This window comes from Pogona vitticeps, chromosome 2, assembly GCF_051106095.1.
Source record: "Pogona vitticeps strain Pit_001003342236 chromosome 2, PviZW2.1, whole genome shotgun sequence".
NCBI lineage: Eukaryota > Metazoa > Chordata > Lepidosauria > Squamata > Agamidae > Pogona > Pogona vitticeps.
The window spans coordinates 164,238,810-164,254,219 of record NC_135784.1 but is presented as its reverse complement, the minus strand read 5'-3'; the positions used below and the strand labels follow the sequence as shown (position 1 = coordinate 164,254,219).

Genomic DNA, 15,410 nt, shown 5'->3' with positions numbered 1-15,410 from the left:
AAATACCAAGCGACGCGAGCTTGAGCAAACGCTTTCCTTAAAGGGCCAGCGTCATTCCCCGTTTTAAAAGTTCGCCGGCTTAATATGTTCCGATCATCCTTGACTGGGCAGCTTCTGAGGGTCAGGAGGCTAGATAACGCGCAGTGAGCTATTCACCCGACATTTGAATTACGCGGGGACAGCAGTTTTCTCCCGCTTTCCGTGCATAGCTTTTGTGTCTTTTGTAGCAGCAGCTGGAGAGGCAGACATTCAACAGATAAAGCTTTTCCCTTCCCTTTACGCTTGGAAAATCACAATCAGATACAGTAAACTCTATCAATGGTTTAATAAGAAAACCACATAAGGATATTGGCTAAACATTTCCTTTGCTCCGTGGAGGGCAGAGGAAGTGAAAAAAAAAGAATTATTATGGTAGTGCATATGTGCTACATCATTTAAAAAAATAATAATAAAAGCCAAAGTGAGTGAAAACAGGAGTGGGCAGGGATGTTAAAAAGCTCCCTCGCTGGGTGTTTTTAAAAGCCATTTAAAAACTTGGCTCTTCAGGCAGGCCTTCCCTCCAGTCAGTTAATTGATCCCTATCCTTTTTGCTTGAGTTATGCCATCTTGGTTATATGCTGCTTAGGAATAGGTGTTAAAACTGTGTTTTAGATTATTTTATATTGTTTATATTCTTCTGTTTTTATTCATGTAAGCCGCCCCGAGTAGACGTTGTCTAGAGGGGCGGGGTAATAAGTCTAATAATAAATAAATAAATAAAAAGCATTTCCTTGTTTTTCTCTTAAAGGTCTGGAAGGCAGCCTGCCCACAACTGAATATCACACTACTGTAGTTGTGCCCTCAGTTTTCTTTCAACTTGTTCTCTTCATTGTAATGCTAGACTACAGAAGCTGGCACAGTCATGACCACTATGTGTAAACTCAGATACTTGAAAGAAAAATGATGGATCCACACAAGGATAAATAAGCACTGATGTGCATAAGAAAACAATGGTCCAGATCTCTAACATTTCAATGGCAGCACTAGCTCCATCGTTAACTTTATGGTACCTTAAAAGGCAAGCCCTGTGGGTCCTAATGAAGACCTGCTGTACAAAGAAGTTATGGCCTTCCTACTAGCTGCAGCATAGCTAGAAATAGCATGGTGGAGGGCGCCGGAAGGGTGGAGAATAGAGAATTGGTTCAAAAGAAAATGGCAGACAGCGTTGGCAGAAAAATTAACACATGCTCTTCAACTGTCAAAAGGGATAGCCAAGCCAAACACTTTCTTTGTGACATGGAACCCCCTCATTAAATACATTGCAGATTCCAAACCAAAAGGACCAAAATAGGAATTTGAACCAAAAGGACACCACCTAAAATTTTGGCAACATATGTTATAAACTCAATAGTGCACTAAGCTCCACAGGTAATGAGCTTTACTCAAAATATGTGCTGTATGTACATGAATGTTTGTAGAATTGACATTCTTTGAATGCGTATATTTATTTGAAATGGGAATAATTAAAAAGAAAGCAAAGGCAAACTCTCGTAGATTTGAATATGATATTTTATTTCATTTCATTTCATTTTAGTTTAGTTTACTTTTTGTTTTGGTGCAGAAAACAAGTCGCTGTGCAGTCTCATGTTGTTCTTTTCTGTCAGTTCCACAGATTAACCAGGGTGGAAGGCTTTGATCTGCAATGAAAGTTTCATTTCATTGTTTTATGAATCTCAGCTGGACTCCAGGAGAACTCCGTATTGCTCTTGCCTTAGAATGCAAACAGTAAGGGACCAGAGAGTGACCACATGCCCTCCTGACTCTCGCCTTTGCCTGACTACAAGGGCTACCTGAAGTTCCAAATCACTTGCTAAATTCTTTGCCACCATCAGGTGGATTCTTCTTGAATCTTCTGCTACCTTCATTTGAGCCATTAATTCCATCTGCTTTTACAATCCATCGTAAGCTAATAAAGCTGTGATCACACTGACAATTTGAATCAATTTCACTGCAGAGTTCACAATCAGGTAAAGGGCCTGATCCCACTGCCAGAATAAACTGGCAGAGGGATCGTTTTTTCTGGATTTATGCTAAAGTCATGTGGACTAGCCTGAATTCAAAGCTTTTGTGCCACTGTGTGCATCTTCACCTTTGCCACCTCCACCACCTATGTCACTGCCGCCGCCTGTCAAAACAAGGTCAGTCACGAGCAGCGGGCTGGTGGTAGGGGTGGTCGGGCTGGCAGGGGTGAACACGGAGGCAGAGGGGCAGGCAATTGAGCTGGTTAGGGATCACACTGATGGGAATTGTGTGAATGGGTGGGTGAATGAGGGGGCAAGTGAGAGCAAGTTTTTCTCCTCCTATCAGGGCCGTTTGCATATGTGAAATCAATTCCACATCCTCCATAAAATAAATGTACCTCTGGTGGAGAAGAAAAACTTGCTCTCCTGGCACACTACTCTGCACATGCACATACCTCGTGTGTACACCTACATTTGAGTCATTTCTCTTTTTTTAGCAGAACCTGATACAAGAGTGGTTTTTATGGTCAGTGGCACCAGGCTCCAAGTCACATGGTGTTTAAACCAGTGGCTATGTTCACATGCACTGAATGGAAATCAGTTTATTTCTGGTGATTTAAACCAGTTTTGGCATCTACATTGTTGAAATGGATTTATTTCTTTTCTGTTTTAGGAAAACGCTGTTCTTAAAAGTTTTCGATTTTAATTTTTTTCCAAAAAAGTGAAACATTGATAAATTGAGTATGTATCTAGCAGGTGCCAGCTGGTGTCATTATAGTCACTAGAAATCATGAGGGAAACACTAGAGAGGTGACCCCAGCCAAGTCATGATGAAAAAATGAGAATGGCAGGGGAAGGCTTCCAGCTTCTTTGCAGGGTGATGCTGCTCCTGGAGTGCAAACGGTCCTCCATGTTCAGGTACACCTTCTCTTTGCCTGCTATTCTCTGTACCCCTGGTCTTCTCCTGTTCAATCAGTCCCTTCATTGGCCAAATGGAAAGAACGGGGTAGGTGATTGTAATGCCAAACATATTGATGAAATGATATAGTGATAAACATTGTAAGAAAGTATTTTTTTAAAAAGAGAAATTAAAGGGAAAACACCAATGCCCCTCCCCCCCCCCAAAATCCACGTAGGCACAACTTAAAATGACCACATAGAATTGTTTTGATTTTAGAAGTGAAATATTTTAAAAAGTCCCTGCCAGCCAGTTGAAAAGAAACTCGCTTTGTAGCCCAAATAAATTGATTTCACCCTTGAGTCATGTGAACAACAACAACAAGTTGATTTAAACAAGGCTTAAATGTGGTTCTTATTGCCAGTGAGACCACAGCCCAATGGAGCAAGCACTTTGGAATGATCACATTTATGGACTTGATCATCTGTATATCAAGGAAGGCATTGGCCATGCCAAAAACCTTTTAGCGAGTTTGCAGGAATGGCAAGAAGCTGCGAAATAATGAGTCCTCAGTGTCACCCTGGACAAACAAAGTAACAATACTTCCATGGCGATCTCACCATTGTTATAAGACAAGAGGAAGAAAATAAAAGAGAAAAACTTATCAGATGAGTGTCTAAAGACACTTTCCAAGAACTATCTCTGGCTTTTCCTTTTGATTCTCATATCACAATATAAGGGCCCTTGTTACTGGAAGAACAGAAATACAGGGGATTTTTTTTTAAATATATGAAGCTGATTGTGACTCATGCTATCATATGCAGAATATCAGCTGCTTCCAATTTAAGACGTAATCTGCTCCATTGTCAAGAATTTTATTGCCTCACATTATTGTTCTAGGCTCAGCAGAAAGCCAGATGGGGAAGAAGGCTAACAGGACAGTCTTAATTCAAAAAAGAGCCAAACTACACTGACATGGTACAGCATTAATATTGTAGAATGGTGATGCTGACTAGCTTAGGAAAATTACTCAGATTATTGATACATGCCTTACTGATGGAGCTAAATGAGCTTCAGCTTTTCCATCAAGCTTCCAGCAATGGTACAACAAGGAGACTACAGCACTGAGAGGAAAATACAGGATGAATCTTAGCAAACACAAGAGACAGCCCAAATTAAGACACGTTCCATGTCGGGATGGGAGGCAAAGAATTCTCCCTATTCTGCCATCATTTCATCTCCACAGAATTGTCCCATGGAGCTGCTCCAAATAATTAAAAGCATTCCTAATCAAGGACCCAGTCAATTCTCTCCTGTTAATGGGCCAATCATTCACTACTATCTGTTCCAGCCTAGATACTACCATTGTAGTACATCTCAGAGAGGAGCACAGATAGCTGATGATCCTACGACAATAGATATTTTTCAGTTTGTGCAGACTAATGATTTGAACAAAATCCTGGGAAATGTAAGATCAGCCACTTAAATGCCTGAATCCTTCCCCTTCTTGGGTGATTAAAGAAGCTGGAAGAAGCTTGACCAAGTGAGTAGGAAGAGGGGTAAATACCACCTTAGAGGAAAGCATCCTTCAGGGTGGGCAAGTTCCACTTGAGGCCATGCATTTCCTCATTCAATTTGCTTTGGAGAAAGATGCACTTGCCTTTAGAAAAGCTTTTGCCTTGCTTTTAAGCACAATCGCTTCTGTGCTTGATAGCAAGCCATGCACTCCCCAATGCACCTTGTTTTAAAATGGAAATCTGTCAGCCAAGATGGGTGGGCTTCAAAATCAACCCGATAAATTAAAAGCTGAAGCCAAACAAGGCAGGGAAGTTCCGGGCCAGGAGATTAATGGAATTGTATGTAGAATATCAGTTCTAGAATAAGGCTTCAGCCTGTTTTGGACATGTTAACAGCAGCACTCCCTTTGAGAAATCAATTGTGATTTGCGGGATGTTCTTGGATCTGACCTTACATGTGGAAGCTTGGATAGGTCTTCTAGCCATGTCATTCTCTGAGATGACTAGACTTGACCATTTAGTGAAACATGTTTTAGGGTGCAATTACAGTGGCAAGCTAAATTGGAGTAACTCATCTTTACTTTGGCTTGATTCTCAGTCTCTTTTATGGTTGTATTCAGTTTAAGCAATCGCACAAAGACCTTGGATTGTTTCAGTGCCAGTGTCCACACTGACCTTCAATCCAATGCAAACTGACACAGTTCACATCCCCCCTTCCTTTGATACTGCCCAATTGGCAATCCCTCGCTCTCTTTTTTTCCAATGCATTAAGAAGGACATCTAGACTTAAACTTGGTCATTGCTCAACAACAACAACAACCAATAACTACTGCACTCTACACTAATGGTCTACTAACTTTGCCTTTCTTGATGGCTAATATGTTAATGCCCCTTTAATTGCAGTGTGATTCCAATTAAGCTATAACATATTGCTTAAGAAGATTCATGGACATGTATATAATCCATGTACTGAAGATAATTAATTAATTAATTAAAATATGTATATGCCACCTGAAGTATCCAAGGTGGCATACATTATTGAAAGAACAAAGTAAAAAGCCAAATAATAAATTACTACAATATTTAAAAAAACATTCAACAATTATCATATTAAAACTCAATTTTAAAACAGAAGTAAAACACAAAATATAATGTTCCATTTAAAAAATCCCCTTGGTCACAACTAATGTTGTGTCAACAATTTTATAATCTACATAAGGACAGAAAAGTGGCCTTGTTACCAAATCACGAAGATCTGCAGCAGTGTTGAATACAGGAAATATCGCCAATTTTTCAGAACCCCACACACCACTACAGTAGTCGGTCTAGAGCTTCTAAAGCCAGCGGCTCTTGATTTCTTTCATTTAGAGAGAAGCAAGGGAAGAAATGAAAATATTTTGGTCCCAGTAGAACACTTTGCAAAGTTTGTCCACTCCATCCTGCTTCCAACAAGTCAGGCAAGATGCTAAATTATAATATTTCTGTATTTTTTTTTGTTTCCCCAAACAACTGCATCATAGGGCTCAACCACCTGTGAGAAAAGAACCCGTTATACCAATGCTTTTCATTCCCCTCGTTGTACGGCTAACTTTTTTTTCCCAGTGCTCACATGGTATATATTGGCTGGAGGATTTACATTGATTTGAACTGCATCGCTTCATTTTTTTTCCCCCATTTGAACTGCTAGAGCAGGCTGCACTGCTCATATCAATTCATTTTCTCCACTGTTTCTTGGGGCAATAAGACCCTCCGTATCCTTTAAAAAAAATTACAAAAGTGATATATCGATGGTGCGGCATGAGTCGTCTCTCCTCCTCCTTTCCCCCCTCCCCTCCTTTACCCACTCATCCCCTTTTCCTTATTTCTCTGCATACCTCTCCCTTTCAGTTCTTGGCTTTCGTTTTTCTTTTCCATTTTTGACAGTGTCGGGAGGAGGAAACAGGTTTTAAAAGACTTGCAAAAAGAGTGTTATGAACAGCAGGGTTAAAAAAGGGAGCGAGGAGGCATTGCAACCCTCCTTTCTTTACAATTCAAAGCAGGAAATGTCTCTATTTCACCCACAAAGGGGGGGGGAAGCTGCCTCCTTCTGAGCAAAGTATTTTGTGGCGGTGGTGGTTGCTGCTACTACTAGTGATTTATCAATATCCCTTTAAATGTACATTTAAAAATAACCCTTAGTGAGGAGGAAATAAACCAATTGCCAGAGCAAATCAGTTGATGTTAGCCGTGCATCATATGAATGGAAAATTTTTAAACAATTCAAATAATGGCCAAAACAGTATAACTGGGGTTCTTTTGGCAAATGTGATCGAGCCCACAGTCAAGGCATTATATTTGAAAACCAACTCTTCAAAAGATTACAGTTTGATTGTAATATTAATTCTGCCTATGGTATTCAGTACCCTTTCTCAACTGATAGCCAGATAAAAAGAATGAATAAGTTGCTGCTGGTTGCAACCAAAGGGATGCCATTCAATATACCAACTGTCAATGGCCACAATTTTATTGTATTTCTGTATTGTGAACAGAGAAGGAAAGGGGAGAGAAACCTGTGACTCCATGTTCCGTCATATCTACGTGACGGGCAAGCCAGCCGTATGTGCCACCAAGCTTACACCTTGCCTGAGACTTACTCTCACACCCCACTGTTGGCAACTCAGCGGGTGAAGCTGTTTGATCCAGATAACAAAGGAAATGGACCTCGCTATGAGGTGGGATAGCTGAGCCTTTGTCATCTGCAGACCCTCAGAAGCCGAGTACCACAGCGGCTGACAAATGGCACAGGTCCAAGACCAAGAGACCCTCATCCTGCTGCCTTCTTTAAACCCTGGCACAGAATGAACAGAGTCGTCCGCAGTTACTGACATATTACTATCCAGTTATAGCATTTCAGCCTTTGTGACACGCACGATGCAGGATATTTCATTTCAGAGGAATTGGAGAAAACTGAAGAACAGCCGGGAAGTTATGATAGCACTTTCCAAATACTTGAAAGGCAGTCATAAAGAGGAGGGGCAAGATCTGTTTTAAATCATCCCAGAATGCAGGACGTGTAATAATGGGCTCAAGGTCCAGGAAGCCAGATTTAAGCTGAAAAACATCTTAACTGTTAGAGCAGTATGGCAATGGAACCAGTTACTGCAGGAGGCATTCTAGAGAAAATTGGACGACCATCTTTCAGATCTGCTTTGATTTGGATTCCTTCCTTGAGCAGGGCTTTGAACTCAATGGCCCTTCCAACTCAATTATTCTGTGATTTTATGAATTAATAGTCCATACTAATATTTTCTAAAATTGCAATCTGCCTTAAGCTTTGTTATTATACATGATTAATAAAGTACCTTGGGTAAAAACCAAATGGGACATTCGAAAGGTGATGAAGGGGAAGGAGAGGCAGGCTCTCGTGCTGCTGAGCTTTCCATGCTGTTGTTGTCTGTGTTTAAAATTCTGTTCAAGTGGACTGGCTTTTGCACTGCACTCGTCAATGCAACTTGGTCAAATGACAAGATGATCCTCGAGCGCCGTTTTCGGCACAGTAACCAAAGCTGAACCTTAATTGCCAAAATAGAACCCTAGTAGCAGTTTGCCCAAAGTGATATCAACAGCCTGCCTCCACCCTATCCTGGAGTTCGATTCCCCACTGTACCTCCTTGACAGGGGATAGACGTAATGATCCATAGGGTCTCTTCCAGTTGTGTAGTTCTATGATGATGATGATGATGATGATGATGATGATGATGATGATTGTAGCAGCTAAAATAAGGACAAAAGATAACTTTGTCCATGAAACCAAGGACATATTCCTTCTACATTTCATGATGCTGTAAAGTAATGAGCCAGTTTACATTCCATTACCTTGCTTTAATAAACAATTAACATGCTGGTTTGCATGCATGAAACCATTGTTTCCTGGTTTGAACGTAACTGTGGTTTAATAAGCTATGACCAAGGAGTGAAAACATCCAAGAGGAGGAAGGTAGGAGAAAGAGAAAGACAGACTCTATGGGTTTCAATCTTATTGTCAGCTTGATAAATCATGGTATATTCAATCATGATAATTCCATCTGAACTAGGTGTATATATAGAACCCCCTTTGAAGAAAAATTGCAAAAGGAATGCAAGAAATTACAGAAGATACACTGTTCTTCTTCACAGGAATTGTTCTCTTTATCAACATTCAGTTACAGGTATTTTATAGAAACCACCCAGAGGTATTGTTGGCCGTGTGCTTTCTTTACCACAGTGAAAATGGTTGTTGCATCCAGAATTTCTTGATGCAATATGCATGTGGAAAGTTACAGCAATTGCTTATAGCCCCAGCAGGCAAAGCAAATCCCTGGCCGTAGTTTGCAGACATATGGAGGCATCATCCGAATTATCAGAAATCCACTTAACAGGAATGTTCCGGAACTAAAAACCAAAATAAAAAGGATGGCAAGTTGCCATCACGGCTGAGAATATGCAGCGCTAGGATGGTGCCTTCCCCCCCACAATCACCATTCAGAACAGCCTCAGCAGCTACAAAAAAGAGAGCAGAGACTGGGATGTTATTGAGAAAAGACGGAATAGACTCAGTTTAGCTAATATTGAGTCTGCAGATCTGACCCATTAACATGAACATTGGGTAGGGACCTTTCTTAATAGAGTAGGTTCTCATAATGGTAATTGTTGACATTAATGTCAGAAATGGAAGCCAGGAGGAAAGGGATGCGAGAGCAAAGCAGAGGCAGGGAGTGGGCAGAGACGTTAGGCCAAAAGGCAATCTGGGTTGGCGGTGAGACGTCAAGGAGCAATTCTGGATGTATGTCAACAGGCAGGCCCAGGACAACCCAGCACACCCAGCATCAAATACTTTCCCTGTGTGTAGACACAGATACCAGGGTGATCTTTTGAAAAACGCTACCAAAACAAACAAACAAACAAAAAACACCAGAAGGACCCAGAACAGCCCCAGAAAGACCAAAGAGAACATAACTGTATGGACAAGCCCTTTGTTATGCCCATGTTGCCAATGATGATTGCGATGATAAATTACAAGTAGCTGCATTATTTTAATTTATTACTTCTAGCTCTGGAAAAAGCAATTAAGACCAGATGTGGTCCCTCCTCGCTGTAAACCACAACATCTGGTTGTCAAGCAAAGGTTAAAAGTGCCTTCCAAAAGCCAAAATGTTGCAATCTATCATACAACCATGGAATCGTTGAGTTGGAAGGGGCCTGTAAGGCTATCGAGACCAACCCCCTGCTTAGTGCAGGAATCCAAATCAAAGCAGATCTGGTAGATGGCTGTCCAATTTTTTCTTGAATGCCTCCAGTGTTGGAGTGCTTACTACCTTCTGAGGTTGCTGGTTCCAATGTCGGACATCTCTAATTGTTGTGTTATAGATCACAAACTGCATATGAGCCAAAAATGTGAAGTGGCTGCAAAAAACACAAATGCTATATTAGGGTGCATTAACAGAAGTATAGAATCGAAATCCTGTGAGGTACTAGTCGCCCTCTATTTGGCACTGTGTAGCCTGCATAAGAGAGTACTTTAAGCACTATGGGGCAGCATATAAGCAGCACGCTTTGGTTTGCTTTTGGCTAGCCTCATCCTGAGAACTGTGTCCAGTTCCAGACACCACATTTTAAGAAGGATGCTGACAAGCTGGAAAAAGGCAGCAAGGATGGTCAGGGCACTGGAAACCAAACCTTATGAGGAAAGACTGTAAGAACTGGGCATGTTTAACCCATGTGCTTTTAGGCGCATGTGCACGCTGTCTCTCGGGCGCATGTGTGAAGCAGTGGGGAAGCGCTCCCCCCTTCACGCATGTGCAGGAGCGCCTGCATCCGTGCATGCGTGAAGGGGTGGGGGAGCGCTCACGCCGGCGCTGGCACGCGCATTTGTGTGCAAAGCAACTGTGGGAATGGGAGTGCATTGGGGGGGCAAGAGGTCTGTCTCCGCAGCCCGGTTTGGCTCAGGCCACGAACCGGCACTGGGTCACGGAACGGGGTTTTGACAGCCTCTGTACTACATGGCCGCAATTCAGTAAAAGAGAGTTATGAAAAGAACCAACAGAGCTGGGTTTCATTTGGCTTGTGTGATCACGCCCTTAGTTTTTTTAAATTTTCATCTATTTTTCTATGAATACCCTTTCCTTTGCCTTGTCTGCCTTGAAGGATGCTTTGCCTTTGTGCCCTTGATCTCCCCCCTTTTTATTTTTTGTTCTCTTCCTCCAGTGGCCCCTTGCCTTACTACCTCTCTCCCTGTCAAACTCCTGTTAGCTCTCTCTCTGGTCGCTCACTCCCTGGGGTGTGTCTCAGTTTTATCCCTCTGCTGTGCTCTATTAGAAATCAGCAGTCAGAGAGCCTCTCTGCCAGAAAAATGTTCTCAGTCTATACTTTCATTTTAAAAACTAGATTTACAATAGCTAGCTCAAATGTAGCACTATTAAGTGACTTGATCTATAAAACTGAAGAGGGTTGGCATTTAAGAAGAGATAAGATCCAGCCCCTACACCAGTCTGCATGTTGCACTTTGCTGACTGGTGTGCTTGGCCATCTTATTGGTCAGGTGGCTAATGCTGTTTATCTAAAAAAGCAAAGCAAAGTGTGCTGCTTATATACCGCCATATATTGCTTCAAGCAAGACTGCACACTCTTATTCTAATCAGCCTTCTACCTCCTACCAACGACCCTTTTACCCCAAGCAATATCAAAATCAAAGGTTCCAGCTTTACAAGCAATATCGCTCCCATCAAACCGACAGATCCCTACCTGCCCCTCAACCTTTGATGGCATTGTACTGGCCTCAAAACACTCCTCGTCAACGCCAATCCTTTCGTAAAAGACAGTGAAAGGGTAAGCAATATTGACAACTACCTTTGCCTCCCTTTTTTGACATTTCTCGTGGCCCACTGAACTGTACCAGACTGGCCCCATTTTTCCATCATTGGCAAGCCATTACATCAGACAAATGGGTTTTATCTATCATAGTGTATGGCTACCTCATAGAATTCTCCGACTTGCCTCCTTTGGGGTTCATTCAGTACACCCCCTACTCCTCTGCCCTGCAGGATGAGGTTACTAAACTTCTCCAAAAACATGCCATTTTGCCGGTCCCTACTTCGGACTCTCACAACGGTTTCTACTCAAAATACTTTACTATTCCTAAGAAAGATGGAGGTCCTCGCCCCATCCTCGATCTCACTCATCTCAACCATTTCATATCTCCCCGTAAACTCCCACGCCATGCTCACACTGGACTCTATTATCCCTTTGCTTTCGCAGGGAGACTGGTTCATAATTATCGACCTGCAGGATGCCTATTTTCATGTCTCCATTCATCCGGACCACCAAAAATTCCTCAGATTCCATTTCAACGGCACCGCCTTCCAATTCTGTGCCCTCCTGTTCAGGCTCTCTACCGCCCCCCGGACTTTCACCAAGTGCATGGCACCGGTAGCCGCCTTCCTCTGCCTGCAGGGAATAAACATTTATCCCTACATCGACGATTGGTTGATAGTGGCAACATCGTACCACGACGCCATAAAGGCACGAGACACAACTCTCCATACTCTTCAAAGTCTCGGTCTCAAAATCAACCTCAAAAAATGACACCTGATCCCAAAACAAACAGCAAAGTTCATTGGTATGGAGGTAGACTCCCTCCACGCAAGAGCTTTTCTGCCTGCAGAAAGAATCACAAAAATTCAAAAGGCTGTCCACCTTTCCCAAACCCATCACTCCGTTTCAGCGCATCACACCCAACATCTCTTAGGGCTCATGGCATCGACGACGGCCGTCGTCCAACACGCCAGGCTCAAAATGAGGTCTCTGCAGGCATGGTTTCTCTCCCTGTTCAACCCAGTGACAGACCTCCCGTCCTCACTACTGTCGGTAACACCGGAGCTAGCCTCCCAACTCGACTGGTGGACTTGCCTAGACAACCTCCTCATTGGCAGACCTTTCTCCCCCCTGCGACCTTCCATACAGGTCACAACCGACACCAGCCCCACGGGATGGGGTGCCCACTGTCTTCAGCACAGAGTCCATGGGCTCTGGTCAACATAAGAACTGCCACTTCACATAAACCATCTGGAACTGTTGGCAATCATCAAGGCGTTCCATGCCTTTCTTGCCCTGATCCAAGGACAGGTAGTGCAGTTGGCAACAGACAACACCACTGCACTCTTCTATGTCAACAAGCAAGGAGGCACCCACTCCCCTTCTCTGCTCTACCTAGCTGTCGACCTCTGGGAGTGGTGCTATTCCAACCATGTTTCCCCTATTGCTGTCCACATTTCCACCGACAACGACACCTTGGCCAATCGGCTCAGTCAGCTTCCAACGAGAACTCACGAACGGACCCTGAACGATGTCATATTTCAGAGGCTATGCCGACAATAGGACATGACTTCAATAGACCTCTTTGCATCTGATGCCAACAAGAAATGTGCCCGATTCTGCTCCAGAGCAGGAAGGGACAGTGCCTCTCTGGGAGACGCATTCCTGATGCACTGGTCTCACAATATTCTCTACGTATTTCCCCCTCTACCTCTCATCCAGAGGGTAATCGTCAATCTCCTGCAAGATGGCACCAACGCGATCCTGATAGCGCCCCGTACTGGCCCCGCCAGCCATGGTTCACTCACCTGGTATCGATGTCATCGGACATGCTCCGTCTTCCTCTCCGCCCAGATCTCCTCTCGCTCGACCACGGCCTCGTCCTTTACCCCAACGTCGCCTCTCTCAGTCTTGCAGCTTGAAGGATACTCCCGACGTCATGAACGTTCTCCTTCGGGCTCGCAAACCTTCCACTGCTCTCCTATATGAGAACAAATGGAAGTCCTTTCTAAAATTTACTCAGGACAATGACTTACCTGCTGGACCTGTCTCTTTAAAGACCCTACTCACTTACCTCCTTCATCTCTTCAGTTTTGGTCTCTCCCAGTCCACACTGAAGGTCTACCTATCAGCCATCATGGCTCATCAACCAGACGACTCCCCATCCTCCAAGTTGTTCTCTCACCCAACTGTCAAGAAATTCCTCAAGGGGCTCAACAACATTCGCTCTCCTCAACAACGTATCACCCCCCAGTGGTCACTGCAGCTGGTTTTTAATGTCTTGATTCGGCCTCCATTCGAGCCCATGGAGTCTATCCACCTCAAATTCCTGACCCTTAAATCGGCATTCCTCGTTGCAATCACGTCAGCCAAACGAGCTAGTGAGCTCGCAGCTCTCCAGTTTCACCCTGATAAAGTGACTCTTTACTTTAATGTTTCCTTTCTCCCGAAGGTGGTCTCCGACTTCCACCTCAACCAACCCATCATACTGCCGTGCTTTTTCAAATCTCCTTCCTCGTCCCTGGAACATATGCTCCATAACCTCCATGTCAGACGTGCCCTGGCCTTCTATGTTGAAAGGATAAAAACTTTCAGAAAGTCCAATAAACTTTCTTTGCTTTCACGGCCCAAACAAAGGGGCCCCGGCCTCCTCTCAATCCATAGCACGCTGGATTGTACAGACTATTTCCATGGCTTACAACACGTCGGGAAAATCCCCTCCAGAACATTTGATGGCTCATTCAACCAGGGCACTGCCCACCTCTACTGCCTTTCAACATGGCACTGAGGTTCCTGACATCTGTCGTGCTGCTACATGGTCCACACCGTCCACGTTTGTCAAACACTACCGCCTCGACGTCAGAGCGCATTTGGCAGAGCTGTCCTGTCATCCTTCTTACCGTGACGACCCACCAACCGGTAAGTGCAGCTTGCTAGTCACCCATATGTGTGCATTCACAGAGGCCACGAAAAAGAAAAAGAGGTTACTTACCTGTAACCATAGTTCTTTGAGTGGTCCTCTGTGAATTCACACAACCCGCCCATCCTTCCCCTCTATCCGTCACGGGTTAATTATGTAATTAGTTAATTCTTTCCTTCAAACCCGGGGGATAAAATTCAGGAACTGGGGAAGATGGTGGGTGGGAGGAGCATATACATCGTGGAGGATCACACCATAAAATTGTTACTTTTAGCTCTAGAATCTTCCGAGAGAGTCAGCGCAGGCACAGACAATACCCATATGTGTGCATTCACAGAGGACCACTCAAAGAACTATGGTTACAGGTAAGTAACCTCTTTTTCTTCTGCCTATATAGACCATATGCATGCATCTCTAGCCCCTCTCTTTCCTGGCTAATCATGCCCAAACATGACTTAATCATATTTTAGGTGTTGTAGATTTTTTTGGGTAAAAAGGAAGTAACAAATTACTAAAAATACATCCACAGAATCTACAATTTATTCTTTTTTTCCCTTTTGCACAGCAATCCAATCTTTCTCCATCCATTTTCTCACACAGTAGTTTTCCCTGTATGTCACTGTGCAAAAATGTTGCTGAACCAATATGTAATGCAGGTGGTGGTTACAGTTATCAGAAATAAATAAGGGTTTTTCTCAAGCCTTTAAAACGTAATTGTGTGTAGCCGCCATGGTCAAAATCAAAAACACATACACTCAGTCTCCTTAAATAATCAGAGTAAGTGCTTTATCTCTGTTAGGAACCCGGGAAATCTGCCTTGGACTAGCGCCTGGAATCCAGTTGCATAATTTATGCCAGATAAGGCTGTCAATATCATCTACTGTGGGGAATTTTTTGGGAAGTAAAACATAGACGTCTCTTTCTTTGGAAGCAACTGAGAGACAAAGGGGGGGGGGAGTCATTAGTTACCAAAAATCACTGCTGTGGGTTGACTTTCCTGGCAATAAGGATTTTCTGAAATTAAAGGCTCCACACCCACACCGTCCTATGGCTTCTCCATGATGAAAGGGACTCCACAAGAGCCTTGTGACTTTCAGATGAGAATCAGAAAAGCTTGATTTAGGAAACCCAACACAGCAGATGATGTCACCAGCCTTAAGTGGTGTCCAGTTACACAACAAGATTTCAGCCAGTGTTTGTGGTTGGTGGACATGGCTTTTAACATGGAACTGCCTGCCTTTTTCATG

The 15,410-nt window shown here is 43.4% G+C and overlaps 1 long non-coding RNA gene across 1 annotated transcript; it reads left to right on the top strand.

Moving 5' to 3' along the window:
• Positions 1-36: 36 nt before the first annotated feature.
• On the top strand, positions 37-7,860 carry LOC140704666 (uncharacterized). Its single transcript, XR_013541238.1, has 2 exons — positions 37-143; positions 1,652-7,860. It is a non-coding gene; the product is annotated as an uncharacterized LOC140704666 (long non-coding RNA).
• The last annotated feature ends 7,550 nt before the right edge of the window (positions 7,861-15,410 follow it).